This window comes from Nannospalax galili, unplaced genomic scaffold, assembly GCF_000622305.1.
Source record: "Nannospalax galili isolate Female #2095 unplaced genomic scaffold, S.galili_v1.0 scaffold898, whole genome shotgun sequence".
Taxonomy (NCBI): domain Eukaryota; kingdom Metazoa; phylum Chordata; class Mammalia; order Rodentia; family Spalacidae; genus Nannospalax; species Nannospalax galili.
This window is the reverse complement of record NW_008342399.1, coordinates 2,141,249-2,152,281: the sequence shown is the minus strand read 5'-3', so window position 1 is coordinate 2,152,281 and position 11,033 is coordinate 2,141,249. Positions and strand designations below refer to the sequence as shown.

General features: G+C 44.7%; 1 protein-coding gene and 1 pseudogene across 1 annotated transcript in view; both read right to left on the bottom strand.

The window, feature by feature from the left end:
* The window catches only part of Znf366 (zinc finger protein 366), a 390,083-nt gene that overhangs the window by 135,334 nt on the left and 243,716 nt on the right, over nt 1-11,033 (bottom strand). The gene's annotated exons all lie outside the window — the stretch shown is intronic.
* LOC103738461 lies at nt 4,568-5,907 on the bottom strand (annotated as a pseudogene).

Below are 11,033 nucleotides of genomic sequence, written 5' to 3'. Positions count from 1 at the left end.
CACCTTTTCAGGGTGGGTAGAGGCTTTTCCAACCAAGCATGAGACCAGCCAGGTAGTAGCAAAAAGAATAATAGAAGAGATAGTCCCCAGATATGGGATCCCTGAGGTCATAGGTTCCGATAACGGCCCGGCTTTCATTAGTAAAGTCCTGCAAGGACTGGCCCGAGCTCTGGGGACGGATTGGAAATTGCACTGTGCGTACAACCCACAAAGCTCTGGGCAGGTAGAGAGAATGAATCGGACCTTGAAGGAGACCTTCACTAAATTGGTAATGGAGACTGGGGGTGACTGGGTGACCCTCCTACCCTTAGCTGTCTTCCGCTCTCAGAACTCCCCGTATGTGCATGGATTAACTCCATTCGAGATAATGTATGGGGCCCCTCCACCCATAACTCGGCGAGCACAGCTCCCCAGTGTAGAGGACCCGACCCCTGACTATTTGAGTGTGTTGCAAGCTCTTGCCAAGGTACAGCAAGAAATTTGGCCCCTGATCAGAGCATATCACGAAGGTGAGAGAATTCCAAGCACGGAACATGGCATAGTCCCAGGGGACATGGTCTGGGTTAAAAGACACAAGGTGAAGACTCTTGAACCCAGATGGAAGGGACCTTATGTTGTGCTATTTACCACCCCCACTGCCCTTAAGGTTGACAGCATTGCTCCCTGGGTCCACCACACCCACGTTCGGAAGGCCTTGCCTCTCAAGGACCCGGAATCCTGTGTGAAGGAGTGGGAGGTGCAGCCAAATCCTGCTAATCCCTTAAAGCTACATCTGAGCTGGACATGAAGGGATTCCTGCTGATAAGCTCACTGTTATGGGCCCTCCAGAGAACAGTGGTGTCAGGGGGAGCTTGGAGCATCAACCCCCACAAACAAGTACATCAGACATGGATCCTGCGAAGCAGCAACGCCTATGAGGAATGGAACCGCACCTCCCATACCGCCCCATTGTGGACATGGTGGCCAGATCTGTATGTTGACTTAGAACTTGTACTAGGGCAATTTTATTACCTCCCCCAGAAAAACCACCAGGAACAATATCATATGAAAAAATGGGCTTTGGTTGACTCATCACCCACAGTCAACCACCAAGCTTTGTGGGCAAACGGGTTCTTTGCTTGCCCAGGTTTTCAGACAGGTTGGTGGAGGCACAATTGTGGGGGTGCTGATAGACTCTACTGTGCTGAATGGAATTGTGTGGAAGTTAATGATGGGCGGTGGAGATGGGAGGTTTCCCCTGACCTGATTGATATGAGGTTTACTACTCCATACAACCAATGGACAGTATCTCCACTGGCCAACTAGGTTAAAATCACCTTTACCTCAAAGGGAAAAAATGATAAAATGTGGATAGATGGGCTGACATGGAGCCTGATGCTCTACCAGATGCCATAGAGGGGGGTCCTGTTCCAGTTCTACCTCCAGGTTGAGGCAATGGTTGGGTCGCCCAGTAGGACCTAACCCGGTGTTAAATACCCCCGTCTGAGGCCCCGACCTCCCCCGCCTGGGTCTCCTAGGCCCACCTTCAAGCCATCAGGCACCACAATGACATCAGCAGCCCCAGCCACGGAAAGGCCGGGGACGGCTGCGAAACCACAGACTTCCAGCAACCCTATGCGGGAGATGGTGCTAGCTGTAGTAGAAACCCTTAATCATACCACTCCCTCTCTTACTGACCCATGTTGGCTGTGCTACCCAGGATCCCCACCCTTTTATGAGGCTATCGGGATAAATAGTTCCTATACTCTCAACAACTCTCATCCCACCTATTGGGACGGGAGACCATGGGGACTTACTCTTGCTCAGGTCTCAGCCTCTGGCACGTGTGTAGGCACAGTTCCAACATCCCAAAACCAGTTATGCTCCTCATGCAATAACACCCCATGGGAGCAGGGGAAGTGGATTATGCCCACCTCGGGCTGGTGGCTCTGTTCAAAAACGGGCCTCACCCCAGCCCTATCCACCTCTGTATTTAATGCTAATAATGAATTTTGTGTACTTGTGGCCATTTTACCCCGCCTTTCATACCACTCTCATGAATCCCTCCTCTCCTATTGGGAGGAAAAACAGAGTCCACTCCAAAAGAAAAGGGAGCCCATTACTGCCTTAATCATCAGAACTTTCTTCTCCGTGGGGATAGCTGGAGCAGGGATAGGAATCGCAGCCCTAGTAATGCGCAAACAAGGGCTCACGGCCCTAAGGCTAGCAATCGACAGGGACTTAGAACAACTCTGGCAGACGATATCGGACCTGGAGCAATCTCTCACTTCCATAATTTTCCATGCTTATGACAGGTCTGAAAATTTCCATGTAAGCCAAATAGCCTACATTTTAATGCAAGAAAGTATACAGATTATTCTGACACAGAGGATACCAGAGATTCTTCTTTCACAGGAGGGGATCAGGGCATAGCTAATCGAACCGAAGCAGTGGGCTTTGCAAAAACATGGAAATAAGATGTGGAAAGCACAGGGCAGACATACTTGTATTTTACAATGCTTCAGGTACGAAAGGCCATTTTCATATTTTCACGAGCTGAGTAGGAAAATCGATTCAGTGTTATATTTAGAGAGATTTCATAAAAAGTCAAATCTCTTCTGTTAGGGAAAGGGGAATTTACTGCTTCTTTGAATATACTGCTTGTTTGAATTTACTGCTTGAATTTACTTGTTTGAATTTACTGCTTGTCTGAATTTACTGCTTGAATTTACTTGTTTGAATTTACTGCTTGTTTGAATTTACTGCTTGAATTTACTGCTTGTAACTGATTAACTCAATTCAGGAAAAGACACAGGCACCCGGAGATAGAGGCAAGAGCTGCAGCCCCAGAGCATGACCTATGACGAGTCACGTAGGCATGCCTGCCTGCACAAGATAACAGGGAAGGGCTGCGCCAGACACATACCACCCTCCCCGACTGGGACACCTAAAGGGAGTTGCAGCATTGTTTTAAAATTACTGGTGGTGGGGTTTTGAAGTTATTGATGGTTTGAAACTATTGGTTAAGTGAAAAGCACAGACTTTTGTGCAAGTGCTGTGGGAGCCTATATAATCCCTGCTTGAAGTTCCTTCAGGGTCGACTGCTCCAACCAGACCTGCGTGTCTTGGAAGGATGGTCGGCCCCAGCTAGCTGGCCTAATAAAACTCTGCTTGATTTTTGCATCTCCATACTCATGCATTTGTTCTCCTGAAGAGACCCACCAAGTCACGGATCCTAACAGACCCTACCAAAATCCCCTTTTTTTACCCTAAAACATCGGTCTTGTATCCTTCTCAAAAGTAGAAATGTTCCTTTTCTTTTCAAGGTCTAGTCCTCTACTTACCATGGAGTATTTTTCCCAGGACATGAGTCCATCAATTACCAGCATATTCTTCTCCCAGTCTGTTTTCTTTTCTCTTCTTTCCAGCCTCTGTTGCCTAGCAAACACCTACATTTCCCTCAAACTTAAAGAAGACTCTTTCAGGCAGTTCCTCTCAAGTTAAACCCATCTGTACCTTTCCTTTTACCTCCAGGTTTGCTTAGTGATCTCTATTCCCCATGTCCTTTGTTTGGGATTCTCTCAGTTTCATTCTGGTGGGCTCCTGACATGATGTTTACAGAAAACTAAAACAATCAAAATTTGATCAACCTTGATCAGAGAAGCTTCTATCTGCAGGAGACAGCAGTCAGTGCAGAGATGTATAACTGGTCAAAGTGCTGAGATAACAGACTGCATGCTCAGCCCTAACTGGGACATCTTTATCAACAGGCATCTCCCCCACGCCTCCCCAAGGCTCAGAGTGCATAAGGGAAGAGGAGGCAGAAAGATTATAAGAGCTGGAGGGCAGGGAGGAGTGCTGAGAAATGCTGTCTTCAGGACACCATGTGGCTTTTTTACTCTTGAACTCACAGCTGCTGTGGTTGCCTACACAAGACCTGCACAGACCTACACAGACCTGCACAAGATCAAGCCAGTCAAAATTCTAGCATAAATGGAAGAAGTGCTCTCCAGGCCCCACCCTTCACTGAGGAGCTATTGGCTTTAAAAAAAAAATTATTAAGAATTTCATATATACATATAAGGTATTTTGATCAAATCCACCTCCCTCCAACATCTCCCATATCTCCTCAACACTTTTTTTCTGACAACTTCGTGTTCTTTCTTTTTCTCTTTCTTTCTTTCTTTCTTTCTTTCTTTCTTCCTTCCTTCCTTCATTCCTTTCTCTCTCTCTCTTTCTATCTCTCTCTTTCTTTCTTTCATGGGGCTTTTTGCTACTCTAACATTCCCCTCTCTGAAGAGGTAACCCTAAAATCTTTTAGGGATTAGATAAGAGCTCCCAAATACTTTTGACATTTTTGGCCTTTGGAACAGAGTATGTTGCTAAGAGGACCAAGGACATTTTGATTTTTTTTTTCTCCTTAAAGCTTTTACTTTGATACATCAGGAAAAAAATTTACAGGTTCACATGGAAAAAATAGACATGATCACAGGGAAGCTAACCTAATCAGCAAACATTGATGTCTGTCAGCTAATGTTGAAGCTGAAGTTCTGGGAGTTTGACATGGTACAGAGCTGAAAGGAACAGATTAGTATTCTTCTTCTTCCTCACCCTCTCCTTCAACAGAATCCACACCAACCTCCTCATAATCCTTCTCCAGGGCAACCATGTCCTCACGGGCCTCAGAGAACTCCCCTTCCTCCATGTCCTCACCCACATACCAGTGCACAGAGGCACACTTGGCATACATCAGATCAAACTTATGGTCGAGATGGGCCCAGGCCTCAGCAATGGCTGTGGTGTTACTCAGCATGCACACAGCTTGCTGTACCTTGGCCAGGTCTCTACCAGGTACCACAGTGGGAGGCTGGTAATTGATGCCAATGTTGAAGCCAGTGGGGCACCAATCCACAAACTGGATGCTACGCTTGGTCTTGATGGTTGCAATGGCAGCATTAACATCTTTGGGAACCACATCACCATGGTACAACAGGGAGCAAGCCATGTATTTACCATGGTGAGGGTCACATTTCACCATCTGATTGGCTGGCTCAAAGCAGGCATTGGTGATCTCTGCTAATGTAAGCTGCTCATGGTAGGCTTTCTCAGCAGAGATGACAGGGGCATATGTGGCCAGAGGGAAATGGATTCGGGGGTAGGGCACCAGGTTGGTCTGGAATTCAGTCAGATCTACATTCAGGGCTCCATCAAATCTCAGGGAAACAGTGATGGAAGACACAATCCGGCTAACAAGGCAGTTAAGGTTAGTGTAGGTTGGGCGCTTGATATAGAGGTTTCTACGACAGATGTCATAGATAGCCTCATTGTCTACCATGAAGGCACAATCAGAGTGCTCGTGGTAAGGATGAAATTGTAGGGCTCAACAACAGCAGTGGAAACCTGGGGGGCTGGGTAGATGGAGAACTCCAGCTTGGACTTCTTTCCATAATCAACAGAGAGCCGTTCTATCAGTATGGAGGTGAACCCAGAGCCAGTTCCCCCACCAAAGCTGTGGAAAACCAAGAAGCCCTGAAGACCTGTGCACTGGTCAGCCAACTTGCAAATTCGGTCCAAGACATGGTCAGTGATCTCCTTGCCAATGGTGTAGTGCCCACGGGCATAGTTATTGGCAGCATCTTCCTTGCCTGTGATGAGCTGCTCAGGGTGGAAGAGCTGGTGGTAGATACCAGTGTGAACTTCATCAATGTCTGTGGGTTCCAGATCTACAAACACTGCCCTGGGCACATGCTTGCCAGCACCTGTTTCACTGAAGAAGGTGTTGAAGGAGTCATCTCCTCCCCCAATGGTCTTGTCACTTGGCATCAGGACATCAGGCTGGATGCCATGTTCCAGGCAGTAGAGCTCCCAGCAGGCACTGCTGATCTGAACACCAGCCTGGCCAACATGAATTGAGATGTATTCACGCATATTTGGTCTTTAAAAAGGTCGGCAGAAACAGAGGAAGCAAAGGGAGGGTGACAGAGATCGCCCACTAACAGACTACCAAGGAGTCAGGGGGAGAAGTCAACATTTTGATTTTTAATCCAAGAAACTGGCTACTTTTCTTTGGAGTCTTTTTACCCTAACTGCCTAGCCAATTCCTACTTCCTATTCTTGTCACACCATCCTCTGAAGAGGTTACCCAAGTTGGCTATTGGCTTTTTTCTAGGATATAGCCAATCGTAGGTTCCTTTGATCCAGTGGATGACTTCACATCCATGTAACATACGGGCAGCACTAACTGGAATCAGTGAGTTATTGAAAGAAGATGACAAGATGAAGATGAAGGAGGAGGAAAAGGAGGAGGAGAAGAAAGGAGGAAGAGGAAGAGGAGGAGGAGGAGGGAGGAGGAGGAAGAGGGGAGGAAGGAGGAAGAAGACTATGAAGATGATGACATGAGGTTGGGCAGAGGAAGTATTTTGGAGGCATGGGGGAGTTAGAAGGTTAGAGGGAGGTAAGGGGGCATTTGATCATATTTCATTGTATTTATGTATGAGATTATCAAGAATAAAGAAGAATTCTAATAATACCTAAATGAGGGGCTGGAGAGATGGCTCAGTGGTTAAGAGCACCAGCTGCTCTTCCAGACCACCTGGCTTTTATTCCCAGCACCACATGATGGCTAACAATTGTCCATGACTCCAGTTCCAGTGGATCCAGCACCCTCTTCTGGCCTCTGTGGGCATTGCACACACATGGTGCACTTAAATATATGTAGGCAATAATACACTGATACACATAAAATAGAATAATAAATAATTTTTTTTTAAATTCTAAATAAGCTCTGGTGAACAATGTAAAAAATTCTTCTACCATTATGCTCAGTGACCTATTCTTAGTTTGCAGTCTTTTTTGACTTTGCCATACAGTTTTGTTTGCTCAACAAATAATTACTAAACATCTACTTTGTCAAGGTCCATGAGCTGAGTTCTGTGGGAAATAAAGAATGATGTATAGCCAAGAGCTACAAACCAGTAGTAGGAATGAGTGAGTTTCTCTTCCAATCCCAGAAATTTGGTTACATGATTTAACAATATTCTTCACATTATTTTATAGGTATCTAATCACCTAACTTGGAGTGTAAGTTCCTTGAGGGAAGGAATCTTGGTTTCTGTCACCAGCTGTACCCTATTGTGCCCAAGTTGTGTCTCATAAATTTTTGTGGTAGTCAGCCTCAGGAATGGCCCCAGTGACTCACCACTTAGTGGCCATGACCTTGTGTTGTGTCTTTCCATACTGAATAGGGCAACTGATAGGACATTAGGAAATGGCTGTGACTTTTGAGGCTAGGTTACAAAAGACATTGCAAGTTGATCTTGCTCTCTCTTGGATCACTCTAGGGGGAACTGGCCATAAGGACAATCAAGTAGTCCTCTAATGGAAGCCTCCTGCTAAAACCCAAGTGGACCATCTTGGAAATGAATCCTCCATCCAATCAAAGCCTTCTGAGGACTGCCACCTTGACTGCAATAAGAGAATGTGAACCAGAACCTCCCAGCTAAACTCTTATACTCTTTACCCACAGAAATGTATGGGATACCTGCTTCTTGTCTTCAAATGGTAAGATTTTAGTGCTTTATCATGTAGTAATAGATAACTAATACAGATTTTAGTAACTAGGAATATAATAATGCTACTCTAACAAAAACCTAAAATACTAGAAGGGCTTTGGAACTGGGAAGCAGACGGAAACATTAGAAGAAACTGTTAGACAAGTCTCAAGAGCCCTTAAGGTTCTGATAAAGCCTGGCAGTCTTTAGAGGCTGTAGGTGAAAGCTTAAGGAAAAAAACATTAAGGAAAATGTGGTTGAAAACTCAAGGAAAATGAATCCTTTCCATCCTGTGGCATTGAATTGAGGTCAGCAACATGCTGGAAAGTAGAAAAATATAGCAAGTAAACTTGCTTATCTATCCAAGGAGACTTCCAGAGAGCCCTGAAGGTGCCAACTGGTATCTTTCTGCTGTTTATAGTAAAATGTAAGAGGAGAGAGGTATGTTAAAGGAAGGGCTGGTAAACACAAAGGCCCCTGGAAGTGATGTATTTAGTTTCCCAGTTTTCTCTTTTGAGCAATCAGGAGTACTCAGGGGAAAAAAACATGGTCTAAAGGTAGAGCCAAAGAAATAATTATAACATCCTTTGTTAATATCAAAGAAAAATTCTTGGGTTTGGAGAGATGGCTCAGAGGTTAAGAGCACTGGCTGTTCTTACAGAGGACCCAGGTTTAATTCCCAGCACCCACAAGGTGGCTAACAACCATCTGTAATTCTATTTCTAAGGGAATCTGATGCCTTCTTCTGTCACCTCTGTGGGCGTTGCACAACATGGGTGCACTTACACATATGCAGGCAATACACTTATACACATAAAATAAAAATAACAAAATTAAAATAAAAAGAGATCACGGGAAGGAAAAATCCAAGGTTGGGGCTTTAAGAACTATTTAGACTACCTCAGCAGTCTCAGAGAAGCCCAATGTAGGAAGAGTTGCTTCAAAGCAGTTTGTGGATATAGGTTTGTCAAAGGGTGTGAGTCGTAAAGAGATTACTGAAAATGTATAGTTTTGTCAGAATCTCAAATTATGTTGCCAAAGCTACTGTCAGCCTGTGTTAAAAGGGACAGAAACAATACAGAAACCAAGGTGGTCTCTGGACCCCAAACACACAGGAAGGAAACAAGCTGAAAAAAAAACTGTACAGCTACAAACATGTCATATTTTAAGAAAAGGAAAAATAACTCAGAGGGTGGAGCCAAGAACAATAAGAATCATTCTGGGCAAGACTAACACTGACTGGCGAAGCCTCCTACCAACACCCTGGGAAAAGCTGAAGGAGGCTTCCTACCAACTACCTTGTGAGGGCACCGACTGGAAAGTGATCCCTCAGCCCAGTCAAGCCCTCATATGACTGCGGCCCTACAAATATATATTTAATTTTAAAAATTAACATTTATGGGGCTAGAGAGATGGCTCAGTGATTAAGAGCACTGGCTGCTCTTCTAGAGGACCCAGTTTTGATTCCCAGTACCCACATGGCTAACAACCATTTGTAACTCCAGTTCTAGGGGATCTGACATCCTCTTCTAACCTCCACAGGCTTTGCACAACATGGATACACTTATATACGTATGTACAAAACACATAAAATAAAAATATTTTTTAAATTAACATTTATTAATTTGTGTGTATGGATGCATATGTGTGAAGGTCGCAGGACAACCTGTGGAAGTCAGAGGTCAGTTAGTTCCTTCTCCCATGTGGGTTCTGAGGATCAACTTCAGGTCATTGGGCTTGGTGACAAGCACCTTTACCCATCTAGCCATCTCACCAGTCCCCCTGACATCTTGACTGCAATTGAATCACCACCGAACAGTTCCTGAATTCCTGACCCACAGCACGTGAAATAACAGGTGTTTGTTTTTATTTTAGGCCAGCAAGTTTGACCTATTAGTAGATACTAATATAATATTTAATAAATATTTGTTGATGAACCAAAATAAGTAACTCAAAAAGGAATCAAGTCTCCAGTGTGCTCAATAATTAAGGTCTCTAAAGGCCCTTCAAGTGTATATTTTTTGGCCCTTTGCAGGGAGAAACGTTGACTTTTAAAGCAATCGTGTTTCCTCTTTATGGACCCACAATACAAAGATAAAGCAAGCTGAGCTATTGGGATTCAATTCACTGTTGGCCAATGTGGGCTATATACAGTTGTATTCTTACCAAATGTGCATGGAATGATCATGGCAGACAAGCTGGGATGGAGAAGAGGGTGTCCTATGGGAGTTAAGGCTCATGACTCACACATCCTCCCTCCTCTTTCTTTTAGGCCTTGATTGGTTGTGTTGTCATTGCTTTGTTTTCCAGAATTATAAGAGTATTCTAAGTACAAGTGCTGTGGCTGGCAAACGCCATCTTGGTTTGTACATTTGGAAGTATTCTTTGGAGCAGAAGGGACTTTGAGGCTAAATCCCAAGATGGAGCCAGTAAGAAAGATAAATCCTGCTTCCCAAATTAGTCCAGTTCAATGACAAAAAGTTGTCCCCAAAGACAAGAACTGTCAGGCTGCTGAGAGGCTGAAGACCCTATGAGAAGTGTGCTGACCTCATCCTGCTCTCTCGGGAGAAGCCCAGGCCATTGTGTGAAAATTATCAGTGGAAACTGGTACCCACAAAGAAACAAAGCTATTGTATTTCCACTTGTTGGACTTCAACAGCATTACTCGGGAACTATCCTCTGAGCAGAAAAGACCTAAAGTTGGGCTTATATTTGAGTGCAAGTTACAAAAACCCTGCTGAAAATGGTTCCCAAAGACAGAGTTTTTCCCCTTAAGTGAGGAGGCAGCAACCAGACCCACCTGGCCTCCTGTGCTCCCAGACTTCACCACATCTCCAGGCCACTGGCATGCTCACATTCTAGATTGGAAAATGGGAGACAAGCCAGAGAGCAAAGGCAGAGGGGCACGGAGAAGCTTGGCCTACATGCACCCCATTGGCCAGAACTGGTCACATGACCACTATGCCATGTGACGAACTCTAAAGAGGAGAAAGAGAGAGAAAAGCAGGGTAGGTGTGAATGCACTGGGGCCATCACCCCCTAGAACAGTGAGATTTCCCCTAGCACCAAATGAGATTCTGCGTGATTCTGCATAGTTCTACCAATCTGGTCTTCCCCCTCAAACAAGATTGCTCTCCACAAATAACTCTCCATTAGAGTATGTGATGAGTGTTGGATCCAGAAAAGGATCTCTCATGGCTCACCGGGTCACAGAAGAAAACAGCAAGGTTTACCTGTGAGAAGACATGTCTGGGGAGTTACTTAACTTGGGGCCAAACCTGAGCTCCCCACAGCAACGGTGATTATTTCTCTTAATTACTATTGCTTTGCATCTTGTTATGTGACTTGTCAGCATCTTAATTTAGCCGATGACTTCCCACAATCACTTTAGATTTATTTAGTACCTAATTTATTTAATGTAGCTTTTGCTGTGAACATTAATCAGAGGTCCAAAAACTCTTAATAAGCTCAATATTTTGCAGGGAGTACTACCCTGAGGAGTGC